This window comes from Jaculus jaculus, chromosome 11, assembly GCF_020740685.1.
Source record: "Jaculus jaculus isolate mJacJac1 chromosome 11, mJacJac1.mat.Y.cur, whole genome shotgun sequence".
Classification (NCBI taxonomy): domain Eukaryota; kingdom Metazoa; phylum Chordata; class Mammalia; order Rodentia; family Dipodidae; genus Jaculus; species Jaculus jaculus.
Window position 1 is genome coordinate 103,278,703 of NC_059112.1, and position 21,768 is coordinate 103,300,470.

Below are 21,768 nucleotides of genomic sequence, written 5' to 3' on the forward strand. Positions count from 1 at the left end.
ACGAAGGCAAGTTCTTTGGACATCCTCGGCCTGGCTCTTCCGTCCAGGGCAAGCACAAGCAGCAGGAGAGGAGGAACAGGAATGGAGAAGGGGGAGAGGACTGCCCAGATGGTTCGTGCTTGTTGGCAGAAAGTTTCATGGCAAAAGACCACAGGTACTCATTTTACTACAGGTGGAAGGGGGGGGGCAGGAAAGTCCATCTCGAAAGTGAGGCTCCATTCCCAGCTCATGGTGAGAATCCACGATCCCCAGGACTGGAAGCTTGAACCTATCACATAGCAAGGCTGACTTCTGCCCGGAGCCGTTGTCTGCTTCCCACCCCACGCCCCGACTCTGTCTGCGGAGGTGGGGGACAAGAAGGAAATGATCTCCAGAGACTGTGCTCCTCAGATCCTGTTCAGAAGTGCTGAGTCGGCCTACAGCAGGGACAAGGACGCTATCCGCCTGTTTCTTGTTTGGCTAGCGGGCAGCTAGCTCGCTGAACCATGCAGAGAAGCACTGCTGGCAAGCCTTTGGGCTGGCAGAGGGAGAGTCTGAACCCAATCCAGGGCTTCCTGTCATCTCACACTTGGGGTTTTCCTGGGACTCCCCCATCTGAGGATTCCCGTCTGTCTCTGAAGAGAAGAAAGACAAGAGGCAAAATTTCTCAGGAAGCCTTCGGAGGTGTTTGTGACATTCCCAAATCCGGGAGCAGGGACAGCTGAAAACCAAACTCCCAGCCAGTGCTGAATCCTGAAAGGTGAAGCAATCCACCCAGATGCCAGGGCCAGCAGGACATTCATGCTGCTTGGCCTCATGACTTGCTTTGCCGAGGAAATGTGAGCACACACACGTCTCTAACAGCCGGGGAGTGCTCATCATCTCAGCCTACCCTCTTCCCTGAGACGAAGGAAGTTCCCTTGGACTGTGTTTCCAAGTCAAGATGATGTGGACATATGGTCTCAAACAACCCATGATGGGCATATGACACGAGAGAGAGAGAGAGAGAGAGGGAAAGAGAGAGAGGGAGACTTGTAAGCCACTGCAATCAGGAAGTATAGCAGTTAGTGTCTTGCTGCTAGGACAAAACATCCAACCCAATGCTGCTTATGGGACTGGGGAGGTGGCTCAATGGTTAAGACACTTGTCTGTGAAGCCTAAGGACCCATGTTCTACTCTCTGGATCCCACATTAGCCAGACGCACAAAGGTGATGCAAATGCAAGGTCACACATGCCCACTAGGTGGCGCAAGCATCTGGCGTTCCATTGCAGTGGCTGAGGCCCTACCAATTTTCTTTCTCTTTCTCTCTAAGAAAAAAACAGTGCTGCTCAAGGAAGGAAAGGGTTTAGTTCAGGCTTATACTTTCTAGAGGAAGCTTCATCGTGGCAAAGAAAGCATGGCAGAGCAGGCTAACAGCTCACATCTTCACACAGCAGCAGGGAAGAGGAGAGCTAGCCCTGAACACCAGGCAGGCTGGACTAAGAAACCTCAAAGCTGACCCCTGGTGACACACCTCCTCCAGCAAGGCTTCACCTCCACCACCAGCTGGGGACCGAGTATGAGGCTTCCTCTCAAACACTTGAGCCCGTGGGTGACGCCACATTCAAACCACCACGGGGAGCACGACCTTGCATTCCTGATGCATACACAGGCTACAGCTAGAACTCAGCCCCCAGATCTGAGTAATCCAGGTTCCCTTTGTGTGTGTCAGTTTTCTAGCGCTGCAGAACAGATTACCCCAGAATTTAGCATCTTCAAGCAGCATGTGTTCATGACCTCAGTTTCTGTGGGTCAGGAGTCTGGGCAGGGAATAGCTGGGTCCTCTGCCCCAGAGTGCATCACGCGGTGCCTTTTAGGATGTTGACCATGACCTAGGGCTTATCTGAAGGGTCAGCTGGGGAAGGATTTGCTTCCAAGCCCGTCTGGTGTGGGTGTCATTGTGGTCCTTGTAGGCTGAGGGCCTCAGTTGCCTGTTAGCTGGTGGCTGAAGAATCCGTTAGTCTTGACCCCATGGGTTCTTGCTGTGCAGAAGCACGCAAACCAACCAAAGAGAGTCTGCTGGTGGAACAGGCATTATATAAGTAACACCCATCACTTTCCATTTGCTCATTAGAATCGAGTCATTAGGGCTGTGGAGGCGGTGGCTCAGCAGTTAAAGGTGCTTGCATGCAAAGCCTGACGGTCTGGGTTTACTCCCCAGACCAAATTAAGATGTAAATCCAGATGCACAAAGTGGCACTTGTTTGTGGTGACAAGAGACCCTGGTGCGTCTACTCTCTCCCTCTTTCCTCCTCTCTCTCTCTCTCCTTGCAAATAAATAAAATACTAAAAAGAAGAAGCAAGACATTAGGTCCAGCTGTCTTATGTTACTATGGCCCACAATGCCCCTGGCATCTGGGTATACATGCCTGGTATTCAGCTTCCTTTCTAGCCTACCCGCAAAATTGTCTCCAGAGGAAATGGTCTGGGCATGGAAGCCAGCAACCCCCAGCATTTGTCAATGAACCCATGAACCATGATGGTTAAATCACACTCAGGTTTGATCCATCCCCAGAATGGCCGTATGCACTTAAATCGTATTTTCTTTCGAGTCTCCATCCCTCTTGATGAGAGCCCCCCTTGTCTTCCCTGTGACAACTGGGATAGACTGTTTAAGGCCAGGATGGAAGTCCCTCCCCCCCCCCCCCCATGCTCAAACAGGCAGCTCTAGCCGTTCCTCTTGAGAACAAAAGAGAAAATAGCAGCCATGACAAGAAATGGGCAGAACTCAGGAATGTGTCCACTGGGAAAGGACATGTGAGCTCCCTGCGCTCGCCACCTCCTGCTCTCCCAAAACCTGAGCCAACTCCACCCTCTCCTTTGCAGCCTTCCTTGCCTTCGAGTACACTCCATCTCCAAGTCAGATGCTCCCCTCACTTGGCTGGCACCGCGTCTCAGGGGAGATGGCTCCCAAGTGAAAATACTTACTACAGAAGCCTGGGGACCTCAGTTCACGTCCCCTGTACCCTTGTAAAATACTGGGCACGATGGCACGCACCTGCAATCCCAGAGCTGGGGAGAGGTGGAGAGGAGGATTTCTAGGGCTTGCTGGCTAGCTGGTCTAGCAAAATCGGCGAGCTCTGAGTTCAGTGAGAGACCTGGACTCAAAGAATATGGCAGCGAGTGACAGAGGAAGACACCTGATATAGACCTCTGGCCACACACTTGCACACACACATGTGCCCGCACACATGCCAGCATGGACACGCACACGTGAGCACAGCAACAGAGAGAGATGCGAAAAGAACAGACGACCCTTTTCCTGCCGCGAATGCTTCTGGGGCACGTGGAAGCAAGCGGGAGTTTCACAGTTAACCTACCTGCAACTTGGAACCTTTGACAGACAACTGTAGCTCTGCCTCAGCTTTATTTTCCCGGGACCATGGGGTTCTAGAATGGTACCCTGCTCCTGGAAACAGTGAAGGTGCCATGAGAGCCACCTACCACCCTGGCACCTTTCCAGTCCCCACAGGGGTCACGCGTGCCTGGTCTGTTCATTTCTCGTTGGCTGAAGCAGATCACATGGTCCATCTCAGCCCTGGGCGGAGGGCTGGAGTGTCTTGCCCACCTAGACAGGCCAGAGTGGGTGTGAGTGCTGTCAACAGGGCACTGAAGTTTGAGGGGATCAGAACTCCGTGGGACACACCCTCAGGGCCTCAGGTTTATTGCTGAATCACGGGGGGGGGGGGGGGGGTGGCATGTGACTGGATGTGTGGCAGGCTTCTGCCTCTGATCTCTTATTTAAAGAGAAAACAACCAGCGGCAAGGAACAGGTGGGTGGGGCTCTGGAGAGGGTTTGGAAATGCTGAGGTGACAATCTATTCCCATAGGAGATCCTCAGCAGGTTCTCCCAATTCAGGATACACCCCACTAGCAGGCGGTCCAGTTAGGGACCTGGAGGAGACAGCACCACAGTTCTGATGACAAGAGGTTTCTCGACACCTTGACTACCTGGCCAATATCTCCTTTTAGTAGACCCTAGGCCTCAGGCAGCAGGATCTCGCTATAGTTTATTAACGGTTTTATTTTGGTCATGTTTACGTGTATAAGTTTGTCCTCTATTTTTAGAGGATGGCACTGTCTTCCTGTTTGGCAACACAGGGTTTCCTTTCAAATAAATATATTAAAATAAACAGTTTATTTTATTTGGCAAGGAGAGGAGAATGAGGCTTGACATAGTTGGTCTCGTTTCAAATGCATTCCAGGTCACTTGCATGGGGTCTTTGAGCAAGGTCTTTCCTAGCTCGCTGAGCCTCAGTTTCTTCATGGATAAAATGAGTGCTGTGAAGATGGCTCAGTGATTAAAGGAATTTGCTTGCAAAGCTCAGGTTCGATGACGCAGTAATCATGTAAAGACAGGTGCACAAGGTGGTGCGTGTGTCTGGAGTTTGTTTGCAGTGGCTGGAGGCCTTGACACCCATTCTCTCTGTCTCTCTTTTTCTCTCCCTCTCTCTCAAATAAATAAAATATTTATTTTCTTTATTATTTTTAATTCATTATTTTATTAGAGACATGGAAAGCGAGAGAGTGTGGGGAGAGGGAGAATGGGCACACCAGGGCCTCCAGCCACTGCAAACGAACTCCAGATGCATGTGCCACCATGTGCATCTGGCTTACGTGGGACCTGGAGAATCGAACCTGGGTTCTTAGGCTTCACAGGCAAACGCCTTAACCACTAAGTCATTTCTGCGGTCCATAATGTGTGTGTGTGTGTGTGTGTGTGTGTGTGTGTGTGTGTGTGTGTGTTTGGTTTGTCAAGGTAGGGTCTCACTCTAGCCCAGGCTGACCTGGAATTCACTATGTAGTCTCAGGGTGGCCTTGAACTCACAGCGATCTTCCTACCTCTGCCTCCCGAGTGCTGGGATTATAGGCGTGTGTCACCACGCCCGGTTATAAAATATATTTTTTTAAATGAGAGTGACTTCTTTTGCAGAGTTATTGTATTACATTAAAGCTAATATTTGTCAGGCTGGGGATGTGCCTCACTTTGGTGGAGTCCTTGCATAAATCGGGCGTGGTGATCACACCAGTCATCCCAGCACCTAGGAGGTAGAGGCAGGAAGACCAGAAGTTCACAATGATCCTCTGCTACATACGGAGTTCCAGATCAGCTTGGGATATATGAGATCCTGTCTCAGGGACAAAGTTGATATGTACAAAGTGCTTGGATACAGTAGTGTTCAGCAAGTGATGAAAGCCCCTGGCTCCGCTCCCCACCTGGACTCTCCCTTCTTCCAGGTGGCCGTGGGGCGGGCTTGAGCTCAGAGGACTGCCCTTTGCCCTATCTTCAGCCCCAAAGACTCTCCTGCTTGGGGACTGAGTCTCCAGGAGGCATAACTAGCAAATGAGACCCTTTACCAACTGGGGCAGTTCAAGGCCTGAAGAGGGCTGTGACCCCCTATTTTCTTAAGGAGCTCTAATTTAGACCCTCTGAAACCCTCCCACCATAAGCTCGAGGCTGGGAAGATGGTTCAGTAGGTGAGAGCATTTTCCTTACCAGCATGAGGACGGGAGAGGGCCCCGAGAATGCCTGAGTCTGATTCCACAGCACCCACCTGAACAACTGGGCACAGCTAGAAGCATTTCAATGCAATGGTGAGCCCAGATCAGACAATCGCTGGGGCTCTCTCACCTAAAAACGGGGGCTCCAAGTTGAGTGAGAGACCATCTCAAGAAAACAGGTGGCCCGGCGTGGTGGCGCACACCTTTAATCCCAGCACTTGGGAGGCTGAGGTAGGAGGATCCCTGTGAGTCCGAGGCCAGCCTGAGACTAATTCCAGGTTAGCCTGGGCTAGAGCGAGACCCTACCTTGAAAAACCAAACAGGTGGATGAGAGGGGACACTCATCTATCTCCTCTGGCCTCTGCATGTGCATAAATACACATGGGCATATAGTACACACACGTCACATTGCATACAATGTTACACATTACACACCACCACCACACCAATAAAACAATGTTCATTTAGGCCGTGGAGCCTGGCTAAGGACACGTGTTTGTAATCCCAGCACTCAGAGGGCTAAGACATGAAGATCAAGAGTTTGAGGCCAGGGGCTGGAGAGATGCCTTAGCAGTTAAGCGCTTGCCTATGAAGCCTAAGGACCTCAGTTCGAGGCTCGGTTCCCCAAGACCCATGTTAGCCAGATGCACAAGAGGGCGCACATGTCTGGAGTTCGTTTGCTGTGGCTGGAGGCCCTGGCGCGCCCATTCTCTCTCTCTGTCTGACTCTCTCACTGTCTGTCACTCTCAAGTAAATAAAAAAAATACCAAAAAAAAAAAAATTAAGAGTTTGAGGCCAGCCTGGGCTACATAACAAGATTCTGCTAAAACGAAAGAAAGAAAAAAAAGATTGAAAACAAAAGAAAGAGTATTTAAACACCATGTGTCCAAGTGAGACCAGGCAATTGTGCAATAAATTCATATTTCTTGCCAGCAGCACAAGTCAACTGCCTGGTATTTTTTTTTGGTTTGTGTAAATAACACGAACCTGTTGAATTAGAAGTTTAAAAATATGCTGTCATTCGCTCTGGCCTTGCTTTGGAATGTCTTCGGTTTTTAAATATCCCCTCTCAGGACAGGGCTGGCTCCGCTGGCCTCCTCTCGAATCCTTCCAAGAGTTTACAAGGAAGTCAGCTCTCTGTGTATAGGTGGAGAAACCGAGGCAAGAAAGAAAGTTAGTTCCTGGTCTTTTGGTCATTTTCAGGATTGATGAATTCCAAGACTAAGTTCAAAGGAGTTAGGAGATGATTTGTGAAAAGGTGCTTATTGACAGGGGTGGTGGTAAATGGAAAAACATGGAAGAATTTTGTTTTAAGTGCTGGGGATGGAACCCCAGGACCCTGGCATACGCTAAGCAGGCACTCGACCCCCAGAGCTATATCCCTGGCCCTCTTTATTTTTTTCCCCTGAGGTAGTGTCTCACTCTAGCTCAGGCTGACCTGGAACTCACTATGTAGTCCCAGGCTGGCCTCGAACTCACAGCAATCTTCCTACCTCTGCAGGGATTAAAGGCGTGCGCCACCACGCTGGGTGTTGGGGAGGAGGCAGCCCTCTTTTTATTGTGAGCCAGAATCTTACTAAATTGCAGAGGGGCTGGCTTTGAACTCGCTCTGCAGCCCAGGTAAGTCTGGAATTTACAATCGTCCTGCCTCAGACTCCTAAATATCTGGGATTACGGGCCCGCTCCACCAGGCCCAGCTTGGAGGAATCTTAACCCTGATTCCTGGTGTCCCCAGAGCCTCGCCCCAAGGTGGCACTGCCACTCCCTTGCTAGCCATGGCCGCATCTGCAGGACGCTCAGCCCGCACGGCACTGGGCAAAGTCATTCCCAGGCCTTCGGTTTCCACCCGGGGTGAAGAGCCACCACCGAGGGGTGCTAAAGATGGGAGCGGTGTCCCGGGGAGGGGGAGAAGAAGGAGAGCGAGGAAGGACGGAGGGAGCAGGCGGAGATGTCCAGCTCCCACGAGCCTCCTCCACGTCCCGCCTTGGCCGGGCCGGGTCCCCAGGCGGCCCCTCCTTCGCCCCCTAGCACCCCCCCCGCCCCCCCCGGGTCCGACGGCTCCTGACATCACGGCCGGGGAGGCGGGGTCGGGCCGGAGGAGGCCGGGCGCCGGCGGCAGGGCGGAGGCGGGCGCAGTGCCCGCCCGGAGCTTCAAAACAGCCGGCGCCTCGCCCCGCGCGCAGCCCGCCCGCCCGTCCAGCCGCCCGCGCACGGTGAGTCCGGGGCGCGCCCGGGAGCAGCGCGCGGGATCCGGGGTAGGGCGGGCGCGGGGGGGGGGGGGGATGTCGGGATTCGGTGCGGCCGGGGCGCGATCACTCCTCTTTAGGGGTGCGGGGCTGCAGGGTGGGTGGTGGGCAGGGCGGAGACGAAGCGCAGTCCGGGAGGCAGACCCTCTGCTCTTCTCCAGACCACGGCGGCGCACACCTCCCCGCAGGGGTCCCGCACGCCGCTGCGCCACCCCCTCTCCCCACCCCATGGCTCCCTTGGCCTTTTGCGCCCAGGCGGGCGGGAAAAGTTTGGGGAGGAGTCAGGGCGGCTCCCCCATCGCCTCCGCCAACCTCCAGCGAAGGCTCTGCAAGTCCAGAGCAGCCCCCTGGTCGGGAGCGCGACCCCGGCGCCCCGCGTCTGTCCCCTAGCGGCACCGATCTGGTTGGACCCGCTGCGCTTATCCCCTTGGGTACTCACTGGTGGCTCAGCCTGGGGTTGCGGGGTGGGGAGCGGGGGGAACTCTACGAGGATGACGCCCCCTCTTCTCTTGCCTACTTACGGTAGGGCTGAGAGCTTTGAGGGCAAGGATTCCAGGCATCGGGAAGCTTGGCTGGGCGTGCGTGCCCAAGCTAGGAGAGAGATTGAAGTCTCCAGCCGCAATTCTGCACCCCTCCACTTTTATGGGATACTTGGAATCAAAGTTCAAACACGAGTAGGGTGGTGGTGGCCAGATGTTGGAGGTGAGATTTTCCTGAAGTTAGTGTTTCATAGGCATGGTGTTTTTTGTTTGTTTTTGTTTTTGTTTTTGTTTAGAAGCCGGAGAGGATGAAAAGTTTGGGGTACAGATAGCAATGATTCGCCCAGGTTTATGAGTTGATTTCAGGCACTAGATTGTACATATACAAATAGTTAAAATAAGAAATGTGTCTATTTGACCATAATGGGCAGGGGCAGGGGGGGGTAAGAAAGAGGCATTTCTGGATATCGTTTTGAATCAGTTAGCGAGAAATCCCAGAAGCGAGGTGTCCGGGAACATTACCTTCAGATAGGAGGCCAGGGAGGATGGAGTGGAGCACTGGGAAAGCATGTTTTATTTTGGGGTTTTTGTTGTTTTTGTTTTGTTTTGTTTTTCTGGGAGCACAGGAGAAGGGGATGTGTGGAGCTGATGGAGGTGTGCAGTGGGCTGCGCCCCTCTCACCCTCCTCTCTGAGAGCCGCACCCTGGGCTGTGCCCAGAACACTCCCCTGTTTCAGGTGAGGAAACCCGGGGGGTAGCGATGCCAAGTCAGTTAGTCAAGGCCAGGGAGCCAGTAAGTGCCCGAGTCAGGCTTTGCACCACAGCCCGCCTCCCCCTGAGCATACCGCCCTCTTGTTTCCACCTGGAGGTGCCTCGGTGGGATGCAGGAAATGGGGGAGAGACATGGGCAGGCTAAATGAGGTTCAGATCCCCAGGGGTGTGTTGGCAGATAGGTGCCCGGCCCACACAGCCTAAGGAGGGATGTGGGGTGGCAGGAAGGTGCAGAACCTGTTTTCTCTCAGAGGGGTTCTGGATCCCTCCCACCTCCACCCCCACAGCAATCAGGGCAGTCAGATGGGAGGCAGAGAGCATGTCACACAGCCCAGAGCCTTCTCTGTCCCTCCAGTGGAGGAGCCGAGATTGGCTGCAGTCAGTCTAAGGCAAGGGTGTTTGTGTGGGAAGCCGGGGAGGGAGCCAGCAGGGAGGGGGAGGAGAGGAGAGTGGCGGGCAGGGCCAGGCATAACAGCTCTGTGAGGATGTTGGCATGGGTGCTGTTGCCCCACCTAGAGGGGAGGCCCCCCTCTCAGGCTGGCGCCACTCCAAGAGAACATCATTAGATTGTAAATACAAAGAGAATTCACTTAGCACCCCCAGATCCCCATGCCCAGCACACATAATGACACCTCCCTCTCTTTTCTCGGCCTCTGCCATGTCTTCACTTTAGCGGGTAAAAGCCCCTCCGCTCCGTGTATGTACACAGACCCTCATTCCCGCAGCCACGGGTCATCCACACGCAGGGTCAAGTCTGCCAGTGTCTTCCTGTTTCCGCCCAGGTACACGCTGACACTCTCCTGCCCTCTCTTGCCTCTTTGCAGAGCCTCCCTGCTTGGTCACTGGGGCATAGCTAGTTCTTTGTCACAGTGACCTCCGACAGGCATGTTCAGAAAGGAAGTCTGTCGACGAGACAAAACTATATAAATACCTTTCCAGGCCACATAGGATGGCTTGGGACTTCTGGCTGACTGCCGGGCTCGCTGATGAGGCCAGGGTCCAGCCACCTTCACAGCGGAGGTGGGGGTGGTGTATATGCTCCTTGCCATTTGTGACGGACGTCTGGGTCTGTGGCCAGGCAGAGGCTCTGTCTGACCCAGGTTTCGGTGGCTAACGTGAGATGCATGCTGTCGCCAGGTCCCTGGCAGCCTTGGAGAGAGAGAGAGAGAGAGAGAGAGAGAGGTGATCAGAGGGAGACTGGGCTTAGGAAAAGCTGCTCGTTGGCCTTGGAAGTGGTTAGCTGGCCTTGTAGGAAGCACTGGAGTTTGCCTCTGAGCTGTCATCTTCCATTTGTCCAGCGAAGGGATGGGGCAGGGGTTGGGAGGTGAGAAGAGGAGGTGCAACTCCTTGCCCCAGCAGCGGTACAGTCTGGGCCCCCCTGCAGAATTTCTCCAAAGAACACAATTTAGGCAGGCCTGTGGCTGAATCAGGAATTGGACACATCTGACTCTTGTTAGGGCCAGGCCCAGGGGGACTCTAAAAATATCAAAGGCAGGGCTGCCACCCAACAAGAGTGCTGCCTGGTAACCTGACACCCCAAGCAAGACTGGTACCCTATAATGGAGATGGGTGGTAATAACACCAGGACTGAGGTAGTCCAGAGACCCCGAGACTCCTCCAGGCCAGCCCGTGTGGGACACATACCTTCAAGGGGCGCAAGTTCTGGGGACAAAGATTGGAGAAATGCAAGTATTAAAGGACCTTAGAAAGCCCCACTTGGGGGCTAGAGAGATGGTTTAGCGGTTAAGGCACTTGTCTGCAAAGCCTAAGGACCCAGGTTCTATTCCCCAGGACATATGAAAACCAGATGCACAAGGTGACGCCTATGTCTGGAGTTAGTTTGCAGTGGCTAAAGGCCCTGATGAACCCATTCTCACTCTCTCTGCCTCTTTCTCTCTCTCTCTCTCTCTCTCTCAAATAAATAAATAGATATATGAAATATTTTTAAAGAGGGCTGGAGAATGGCTTAGTGGTTAAGACACCTGTGAAGCCTAAGGACCCAGATTTTATTCCCCAGGACCCTGTGTAAGCTAGATGCACAAGGTGGTACATGTGTCTGGAATTTGTTTGCAGTGGCTGGAGGGCCTGGCATTCCCATTTTCTATCTTCCTCTTTCTCTCCTCTCTCTCTCTCTCTTTCTCTCTCTCTCGCGCGTGCGCTAATAAAGTTTAAAATAAGAAGAAAGTCTCATTTTGACTGCTTGGCACACAACCAGACAAAATGGAGTGAGTTGTCCAAGGGCCCACAGCAAGTTAGTGGATTTGATCTGAGAAGTTCAGTGGCTAGGAGTGGGATTCCTGCCCCGTGCGTCTACTGGGTAAGAGACTATGGTGACGTGTGTTGTCTGTCTAGGATGCTGGATTTCCACACGCCCATCCTGGTGGGGAATGCTGGGCAAAGAACTCTGCTCAACACTGCCCACAGCACACCTGGCAGCTCTCAGGCACAGCTGTCAGGCTCTGAGGAAGCTGGCTCGTCTTGGGGCAGGACGTTAGGGAGGAGAGAGGCTGGACAGAAACTGGGCGATGGGGCCTCCCTCCTCCCATGCTCCATTGCTTAATGAGTCCTTGTTGTTTGCAGGACTGAGTTCTTGGGTCCCCACCTTCCCTGGGCAGCTAGACTTCTGTTGCTCTTCAGGGATTACATTCTTGTTCTCGGTGGCCGGGCTGGGTGCCTGGGTGCCGTCATTTAAAAACTTCCTAGGTGCCTTAGCGGTTAAGACATTTGCCTGTGAAGTCTAAGGACACAGGTTTGACTCCCCAGTACCCACATAAGCTCGATGCACATGGTGGCGCATGCGTCTGGAGTTCGTTTGCAGTGGCTAAAGGCCTGGATGTGCCATTCTCGTTCTCTCTCAGATAAACAAAAGTAAAATATTAGCTGTGTGTGGTAGCCCACCAGCACTTGGGAGGCAGAGGTAGGAGGATCGCCATGAGTTCAGCCACCTGAGTGAATTCCAGGTCAGCCTCAGCTAGAGTGAGACCCAACGTTGGAAAAACAAACAAACAAACCAAAAATCAAACAAAACAAAACAAAAACAAAAACCTTCTTAGGACTCCACGTCCAGAGCTGAGGGAGGGGCCACTGGAGTGACGTTTGGTATTAATACTGTCCTCAGAAATCTGCGTGCAAGATAGCTGTCACCATTTCAGGACACAGAGGTGGCAGCCAGCTATGTGCATCCACTGCAGATCGCCGGTAGCCCCAAATCAATAGTCTCCCTAGTAGTAGAGTCTTCCATTTAAGAATTCTCTTTCTGATGTCCTAATCAGCAACTGATCTTGTAGACTGCCTTTCCTTAAAAGGAGATTAATTAGAAAATTGCAGTGAGTAAATGTGACCCCCCCCATTGATCTTATTAATCATATGTTAAGGCATATAACACGGGAATCTGTGGCTTCACAGATCTTGCTGTGCAAAATCAAATGAAAGTTGGTGTTTTAAATTTTCCAACTATTTTTGTTGTGTGCGTGTGTGCGTGTGTGCGTGTGTGCGTGTGTGCGTGTGTGCGTGTGTGTGTGTGTGTGTGTGTGTGTGTGTGTGTGTCTCGCCACCTAGGCTCACCTGTGACAGGGGCCCTGTCCTACAGTGGGCAATGCAGAACCCGCTCCATTGCTCTTCCTCCGGGTCCCCTTTTACTGACTCTGGCCGGAACTTGCTGGGCTGTGATGGTTGCTGGTCTCTGCTCCCCCGCAGGACCGGGGGTGCGGGTGCGCATGGCCAGACCCTGTGGGATCTGAAGATTCAACCTGTAGCAGTCTCAGGCCCTCATGCTTGCCCAGGAAGCGCACCTGACCACTGAGCCAACGTCCCAGCCCTGCAACATTTCTGAAATGATTAATTAATAAGCACACGTGGTCTTCAAGTTCAACAGAAATCCCAGAACATTTCTGGAACATGACGGTGGCTGCCGTGACACAGTTCAGAACTAATCCGGCGATACCTGTGAGCACCTGGCCAGGTTCCTCTTCTGTGAAGCCCCCAAGCCCACTGTGAGACCGGGACCTGCCACTTAGCTCCCGAGGGAGTCGTTTCTTCTTTAACGATGGCCGTCATCATTGCACCCTGACTTTGCTGGTTGCTCTGGGGATCAGAGGAGAGGAGCCATAGGTGTTGCTGGAAGTGGCTTAGATGTTTGTGGTTTGCCTGAAGCAAGGCGAGGCCAAGGGAGAGGTCGGCTTGCCCACTTTAATCTTTGATGGGTACTATTAGGCAACTCTGTGCGGTGATCCATACCGAGGGGTTCCCCTCTTCAAAGGAGGTTATACTCCAGGAAGGTGACGCAGAACATATGCGTGTGTGCTCCGGCTTTACAGGAGTCACATTCGGAGAAGCCTCCAGTGTAATGATGGACAGGGGTTTCCATGAATCTATATGGCTGGAGGTGGGCTTTGAAGGGCCTCTAGCATTCCCCCAGCAGCCATGGGAAGGCAAATGGACAGTTATTATTTTTTTTCAGACTATTTTACAACAGTTACAAAGAACAAGGTTTACCTATCTGTGCCAATATAGAAAGAGGTCTATGGCATTATTTAACATTTTTGTATGGTACTGGGAATGAGCCCAGGGCCTCGTGCACACTAGGCAAGTGCTCTGCCACTGAGCTGCATTATTAAACTGAAATAAAATTATCAAAACTATACGAGAAAGGCTGGAGAGATGGCTTAGCGGTTAAGGCACTTGCCTGTGAAGTCTAAGGACCCAGGCTTGATTTCTCAGCATCCACATATAGCCAGGTGCACGAGGTGGTGCCTGCATCTGGAGTTTGTTTACAGTGACTAGAGGCATGCCCCTTCTCTATCTGCCTCTTTCTCTCAAATAAATAAATAATAATAATAATTTTTTAAAGTATATGTGGGGCTGGAGAGATGGCTCAGTGTTGTTAAGGCACTGGCTTTCAAAGCCTGACGGCCTGGGTTCGGTTCCCCAGTAGCCACATAAAGCCAGATGCACAAAGTGGTGCATGCAACTGGAGTTCATTTGCAACACTGGCAAGAGGCCCTGGTGTAGCCATTCTCTCTCTTTCTGGCCCTCCTTTCTCTCTCCTTGCAAATATATAAATAAAAATATTGTCACCTCAACAGAAAATCTATATGTGAAAAAAGTACTAATTACATTAAAATAAACAAAATTCTGATTGCATAGTCCTTGGCCTCGTACACACCATGTTTATTTAAGGAACAATGTCCGGAAGGATGGATCAGAATAGATGGATGTGGTGCCTCTGATGAGAGAGGAAACCGAAGAACTGGTGTGAAGGACCTCCCATCCCATCTTTAACAAAGACAATGAATGCATGAATTACCCACGTCATAAACGTCAGTGCTAAGGAGCTGGTCTCCCCTGCATTTGGGAACCAGCGAGGTTTTGCAGGTGGGAGGGTGGAGCGCTTGCGATAGTGAGCTCGGCCATGCAGTATCGGATAGATCATGTGATGGAGGCTGTATAGACAGAGATGACCACAGGCTGTTATGGTCACGCAGAGACCAGGGGATAGGTTCTGAACTGAGGAGGTGTCATCCACCCGGCAGGCACATCCACATCATGGACACCCATTGCGTATCACGAGTTCCCCACTGTGGGTGCTATGAACAGATGTTAACAGTGGCTTGGAGAAGGGGCGAAGAGGGAGTGTTCTTGGGGTATAACCAATAGGGCAGTTCTGAAATCAAGGGAGTAAAGGCGTCTGGGGGACCCTTAACACTGGGCATCCTGGGCCTGGCAGAGGGTTCAGGAAGACAAGTAAAGACCCGGACCTCATACTGTGCATTTAGCTTGACATTTTTGGGGGCAGGAGAAAATGGCCTCCACTTAGCAGTGTTATCGGTAGTAATGACAATAATTAACACTACTACCTTCCAATTGTAGAGTGCCACGCAGTCCGCTGGGCCACGTGCGCTGCCTCCCTGACCTCATTAAAAGGTGGGGGCTGTTATTATCCCTGCTCAGGAGGTGAACTAGCCATGTTAAGGAATGCACTCACGTTCCACAGTTTGCAATTAAGACTTGCAGTGAGGCTCCCGGAGCCCATTCTGTCTCCCGTGCTTCTTGTCAAGTTGACCTCCACCTTCTGCCCTTGAAATAATCCCCGTCTTTTGGCCCCAGAATGTTCTTTGAGTCCGAGATATGATTCTAGATATCAAATGCGTGTCCTCCAAAGTTGGTGGCCTCAGTCCTCGAAGGTTCTCCGTGACATCCCTCATTTCCCTGCCCCTTCATTCGCTTGCATGGATGCATTTACCTCATCAGATGATATGATCTCTTTTTAAATATTTTATTTATTTATTTATTTGAGAGAGGGAGAGAAAGAGAGAGAGAATGGGCATACCAGGGTTTCCAGCCACTGCAAACGAACTCCAGACGCATACACCACTTTGTGCATCTGGCTTACGTGGGTCCTGGGGAATCGAACTGAGGTCCTTTAGCTTTGCAGGCAAATATCTTCAATGCTAAGCCATCTCTCCAGCCCAGTATGATCTCTTTTGAGTCAGGAGGTGATGTAGGAGCCCCATCGATACAGATAGAGTCCCGAAGTCCAGGTGGGTGGTCACAAGCCCAGCAGCGTGCGGGAGGCTACAAGCGAGTCTTGTGCCTGTCCCTTCCCTCCACCCCACTAAGTCAGTGTCAGAAGTAAATGCTACCAGCACCCATCGTCAGAGAGTATGTTGGAAGCCTGGAGCCGCCCTCTCTGCCTCTTCCCACACACCCTTGTGTTTCTGGAACCCACCATGGCCACCATCTTGACCGCCAGCTCACCACCATCTTTTGCACCAGTAACTGCCCAAGCTCCTTGACTGCCGTCCCCTGGCTCAGTACCCCACATATGCGCCCCCGAAAGGTCCACACCGAAGCAAAGCTGGCCCGGCAGCTCCAGCCCAGCCCCTCCTCCCCTTAAAGACTCTTCGGTAGTTTCGATTGCTCCCAAAATAAAGCAAACAACAACAAAAAGATTTCCAGGCCATGATGTGTCTCCTTGGCTGGCTGCCCATCTGAACCGCCCAGGGAATCTTGATAAAATGCGATTCCCAGTCCCCACCTGGAAGGAATGAGATCACCTGGTGGGAGGGTGGGGCGGGCACAGGCAATTCTGCAGGCTCCCCCCGGGTGGCTGGGCATAGGTCTGGCGTCTCTCTACTCATCTTGCCATCCTCCCCCTTGGCTTTCTTGCTTGGGCCACTACCTAACTTTGTTCCTCTAGCTCTGTTTGCTGTGTTGAGCATTGATCCTGGGGCCTTGCACATGCTAGGTAAGTACTCCGCTACTGTGGTGCACCCCCAGTTCCCGCTGTTTTGTTTTTCTTTTTCTTTCTTTCTTTTCTTTTTTTTTTTTTTTGAGACAGTCTCATGAAGTTACCTAGGCTGGTCTTGAATTCACTTTGTAGTTCAGACAGCCCTTGAGCTTCCAGTCCTCCTACCTAAGCCTCCAAGTAGCTGGGATCATCGGCTCCAACTTTTTTTTTTTTATTAAATTTATTTCTATTTATTTATTTATTTTTCTTTTTTGAGACAGGGTCTTCTATATTCCAGGCTGGCTTTCAACTCCCTATGAAGCTGAAGATGACTTTGAGTTTCTGATCCTCCTTTCTCCACAACCCTGGGTATCCTGGAGTGCTGGGATTGCAGGTGTGCGCCAGTATGTCCGATTGATACGGCGCTGGGGCTCGAGCTCAGAGCTGCTTGCATGCTAGGCAAACACCCCAGCTAGCTGCTGAGCCCACCGCCCGGCCCAGCGGCCCTCCTGCACCACGGTTTCTCCCTGCTGATCCCCCCCACTCTGCCTGCGCCCTTGCTGTGCTCAGTGTGGTCTCCGTCTCCGTCAGGCGCAAACCATTCCTTTGCCTTTCTTTCTTTCTTTCTTTCTTTCTTTCTTTCTTTCTTTCTTTCTTTCTTTCTTTCTTTTTTTTTTTGAGGTAGGGTCTCACTCTGATCCAGGCTGACCTGGAATTCACTATGTAGTCTCAGGGTGGCCTTGAACTCATGGCGATCCTCCTACCTCTGCCTCCCTAGTGCTGGGATTAAAGGCGTGCGCCACCACCATGCCCGGCTCTTTGCCTTTATTTCTGATATTTTTTTAGACATGGCAAGTGCCGCCAGGCACAGGGGGACCTTGTGTCTGTGTTGGTTGGATTCACTATTGCACCTCAGTGGCCATCACAGGTACCCCAGCCTTCAGCAGCCTACCTGGAAGGAGTCTCAGTTAGCTGAGCTGCGAGCTAAAGGGGTCAGGGAGAGAGGAGGGCTCTGGTCAGGCCAGCCCCACCCCCGTGCCTGGGGCCACATGGGGCCAAGTGACATGGCCAGTGTCTGTTTGTGTTCAGAAGACACCAGGTCACATTTTTACTTTCTTCTAAGCCAGAGCCCAGGGGAAGCGCAATCAGCACACCAGGGCGGGGTCCACATGCCTGCGGGGACTTAGCAATGATTTCTGTAGCATACAGGAAATGTTAAAAATGGTGGCACACTCAGATTTTTTTTTTTTCTGAAAGGGTATTAGTTAACTAAATGGCTGTCCCGGGGCCAGAGATGATGGCCTAGCAGTTAAGAGCGCTTGCTTAAATGGTTGTCGCTTGGCAAGCGATGTCGATTTTTCCACTTGTCATGTAATACTTAAAAATGAATTAATGTAAGCTTAATGTGCTTTAAATAAAAAATATATATATAGGCAGAGAGGATGGAAACTAACAGTGTCCAATCAACACTCCCAGTGTTCCTCCGAAGGAAGGACAGACTGAGCACCTCTTTCCAGCTATCAAAAGCTTGGGCTAATACTGCCTTACGGCTCCCCCCCCCCAAGTGCACCCTCAGCAAATGGCTAAAGGACATGGGATAAGGGCAGGGCAGAACCCTGTGGTGCTGTTCACCTTCCGGAGCCCCCACGAGATCAGCAAAGGTGGGTCTTCAGCAAGCCCTCCAGTGGAAGACTCCCCCAGCCCACGCTGCTTTCCTTTCCTTCCTTCCGCTCCCCAGAAACTCCCCACCCCAGGGGCTGCCTCCCTTGTCACCCGACCTCTGCTGGGGTTGTCTGGGGACTGACGCGTGGGCATATGCAGCTTTGACCCCAATCTCTCATCCTGTCATGGAGAAACCCCCTTCCACTCGGGTGTGATTTGCCTCAGGTTCACCTGTGCCTCGGGATGCCGTTGATTGGAAGAAACAAGACAAAAGCGGATGCGTTAAATAACTTCTTCTTTTAGTGGTCTGTCGCTGGTACCGGTCGCCACTGGTGTTAAGAAAAATAAACCAAGCTGAGTGTGGTGGCTCAGCTCTTGTCTCCTCAGCTACTCAGAAGGCCGAGGCAGGAGGATTGCAAGTTTGAGGCCAGCCTGGGGAATTTAGCAAGGCGTGGGGTCTAAGAAGTGACGAGAAGGGAGGGGTGTACCTTGGAGGTAAGACTTGCACAAGTCCAGGAGAGAAAATACGGCTCTTGCACATGTGGCATGTGATAGTATATCACGTGTGTCACGTGCATGATGTGTATATGCTAACCTCAGCCTCAGGCCGCAGTGAGTACTGGATGGCTGGTGCTTTACACATTAACCCTTTAAGGGCCAGTGGAGGGAGTGACCCACTAAGATACAAACATTGGCATCCCTGAGCAGTATTGAATAAGACAGTTGACCGTGAGCTGGGGAAATGGCTTAGCAGTTAAGGCACATGCCTGTGAAGCCTAAGGACCTGGTTCGATTTCCCCAGGACCCACATAAGCCAAAAGCACAAGGGGGTACCTGCATCTGGAGTCTGTTTATAGTGGCTAGAGGCCCTGGCGCACCCATTCTCTCTTTCTCTCTGCCTATTCCTGGCTCTTTCAAATAAATAAATAAATATGGTTTTTTTAGCAAGAGTGCTAACTCCTTTTTCTTTTTTTTTTTTTGTTTATTTTTATTTATTTGAGAGTGACAGACAGAGAGGAGGAGGGGAGAGAGAGAGAGAGAGAGAATGGGCGTGCCAGGGCTTCCAGCCACTGCAAACGAACTCCAGATGCGTGTGCCCCCTTGTGCATCTGGCTAACGTGGGTCCTGGGGGATTGAGCCTCGAACCAGGGTCCTTAGGCTTCACAGGCAAGCGCTTAACCGCTAAGCCATCTCTCCAGCCCCAAATAAATATTTTTTTTAAGTTGAACATTTCCATGGGCTAAGGAGTCAATGAACCTCCGATAGCAAATATTATTTTAAATATTCATCCTGCTGGGTGTGGTGGCACACACTTTTAATCCCAGTACTCGGGAGACAGAGGTAGGAGGATCGTTGTGAGTTTGAGGCCGCCCTGAGAATACACAGTGAACACCAGGTCAAAAATAAAATAGAGGACTGGAGAGATGGCTTAGCGGTTAAGCGCTTGCCTGTGAAGCCTAAGGACCCTGGTTCGAGGCTCGGTTCCCCAGGTCCCACGTTAGCCAGATGCACAAGGGGGCGCACGCGTCTGGAGTTCGTTTGCAGAGGCTGGAAGCCCTGGCGTGCCCATTCTCTCTCTCTCCCTCTATCTGTCTTTCTCTCTGTGTCTGTCGCTCAAAAAAATAAATAAATAAATAAAATAAAATAAAATACTCATCCGTACTGACTGTTCACAGACTTATTTTCTTGATATTACTACGGCAGCCTTTTCCACTTATGAACCTTTCTTTTGCCCTAGAAATTTTTGTATGACTTGGTATATATGCATATAAAATAGGTATGCAAATCAACACCTGCTAATAGTAATCATAATGGAATTTCTTTTAAAACAATTCTTTAAGCCAGGTGTGGGGGCGCACACCTTTAATTCCAGCACTCACAGAGACAGAGGTAGGAGAATCAGCGTGAGTTTGAGGCCTCCCTGAGACTCTATAGTAAATTCAAGTCCACCAAGCAAGCAAAAAAAAAAAAAAAACCCAAACAGCAATTTTTTGGTATGCATGTTGTTTGCACACTAATGAGATGGATGTGTTTATTTGTGTAAAACAATTCAAAGATATAGGAATTGGAAACATGCTGAGGAATAAGACTCTGAAGAAAATATTCAGTCTTTGAAGAGCAGGAGACTTTGTATGTCGAGTAAAACACTGCAGCTCTTAACATGCGGCCGTCTGGAATCAGCCCGCGTGTTGCAGGCAGCCTTCGTTCCTCTGTGGGGTGTGATGGCGCCGTGAGTGTAAAGTGAACCGCTGTCATCCGAACCAAAACTGCAGTGGAGCCGGGCGTGGTGGCACACGCCTTTCATCCCAGCACTTGGGAGGCAGAGGTAGGAGGATCATCGTGAGTTCAAAGCCACCCTGACACTATGTAGTGAATTACAGGTCAGCCTGGGCTACGGTGAGAACCTATCTCACCAAGAAAAAGAGAAAAAGAAAACAAAACTGCAGTGAAGTCGCACAAAGCCACACGGATGAGTACCGCCAGATATACCTCAGGTTCATCGTGCATTTCATTCTGAATTAATTGTTTGCTCGTTGAACATTCAGAAACACTTCATATTGCCAACAATTTTCGTGGCTTCCACATCCAGTTATGTCACCCCACATGAGGTGGCGAGCTGCGGTTTAGGAAGCTTTTCAAGACAGTGCAGTGTGACAGTATTTACGATTCATTAGTAGACATTAGTCGTCACCTAGAGAGGACTCAAAGCATGTGGTAGGTTATGTGTAAATACTGTCCCTTTTATTTACTGTGTGTGTGCACATGTGGTGTGTGCAGATGTGTATGTCTCATGCGCACACATGAGACCAGCAAAGCACATTAGGGTTGCTCTCCTCTAGCTGTTCTGCGATATTTCCTTGAGATACAGTCCCTCGCTGCACCTGGGGCTGCTGTTTTTCAGTAAGACTGGCTGACCAGTGAGGCCCAGTGATCCTCCTGTCTCTTCCCTCCTCAGTGTGGGTTTACCAGCATCCCTGGCCATACCCTGATCATGCATGCGTGCGTGCGTGCGTGCGTGCGCACGCGCTTAGACCCTCATGCTTGCGCAGCAAGTGATCTCACCTGCTTGCTGAGACATCTCTCCATCCAGGTCCCATTTTACGTAAAGGAGGTGAGCATCCTTGGACTTGGATGTTCACAAGGCATCCTGGAATCGGTCCCCAGTGGATGCCAAGCGACAACCTGTACTATGGGGAGCCTACGCCCAGCGGTTCTGACGTCGCTGATCTGGACCGAGACCCGAGCGGTGCACCGCCACCTTTACGTCAGCCCTTATGTGGCTGCGTGTCGGCTGGGCCCAGGCCTTGCTGTGTGCCTGGCTCTTCCTTGTTCTGAAGTTCGGTGGCTTCAGGAAGGGGGCTAGCCCAGGATAGGACGGCTGGGTCTCAGAGCCCCCACTCGACTGGTGACATCGCCTCAGGCAGGCTCCCACCCTCACCACCCATTTTCTCATCTATAAGCCAGGCACGGATTGAGATAGCATGTCCCACACTCCCTTCCGTTCCCGTGCCTTGTGACTCTTTCTCGTTCATTCCTGCCAGATGCAGCGGAGGGTTTAGGAAAGTCCTTGAATCCCAAACCCTACGTTCATTTCTAATTTTAATCAAAGAATTGAATAAAAGGAGACAGAGAAGGATAATTATTAAAATATTAGGGCTGGAGGAATGGCTTAATGGCTAAGGTATCTGCCTGCAAAGCTAAGGGACTCAGGACCCACGTTAGCCAGATGCAAAAGGGGGCGCACATGTCTGGAGTTTGTTTGCAGTGGATGGAGGCCCTGGTGCACCCATTCTCTCTCTCTCTCTCCTTTTTTTCTCTGTCAGATAGATAAATTAAAATAGAAAAGATTTTTAAAATATT

General features: G+C 51.3%; 1 protein-coding gene across 1 annotated transcript in view; it reads left to right on the top strand.

The window, feature by feature from the left end:
* The first annotated feature begins 7,709 nt into the window (after nucleotides 1-7,709).
* The window catches only part of Emp2 (epithelial membrane protein 2), a 47,911-nt gene continuing 33,852 nt past the window's right edge, over nucleotides 7,710-21,768 (top strand). Inside the window, exon 1 of the mRNA XM_045130069.1 lies at nucleotides 7,710-7,735. The gene's annotated coding sequence lies outside the window, so the exon portion shown is untranslated. The remainder of the gene's footprint in view (nucleotides 7,736-21,768) is intronic.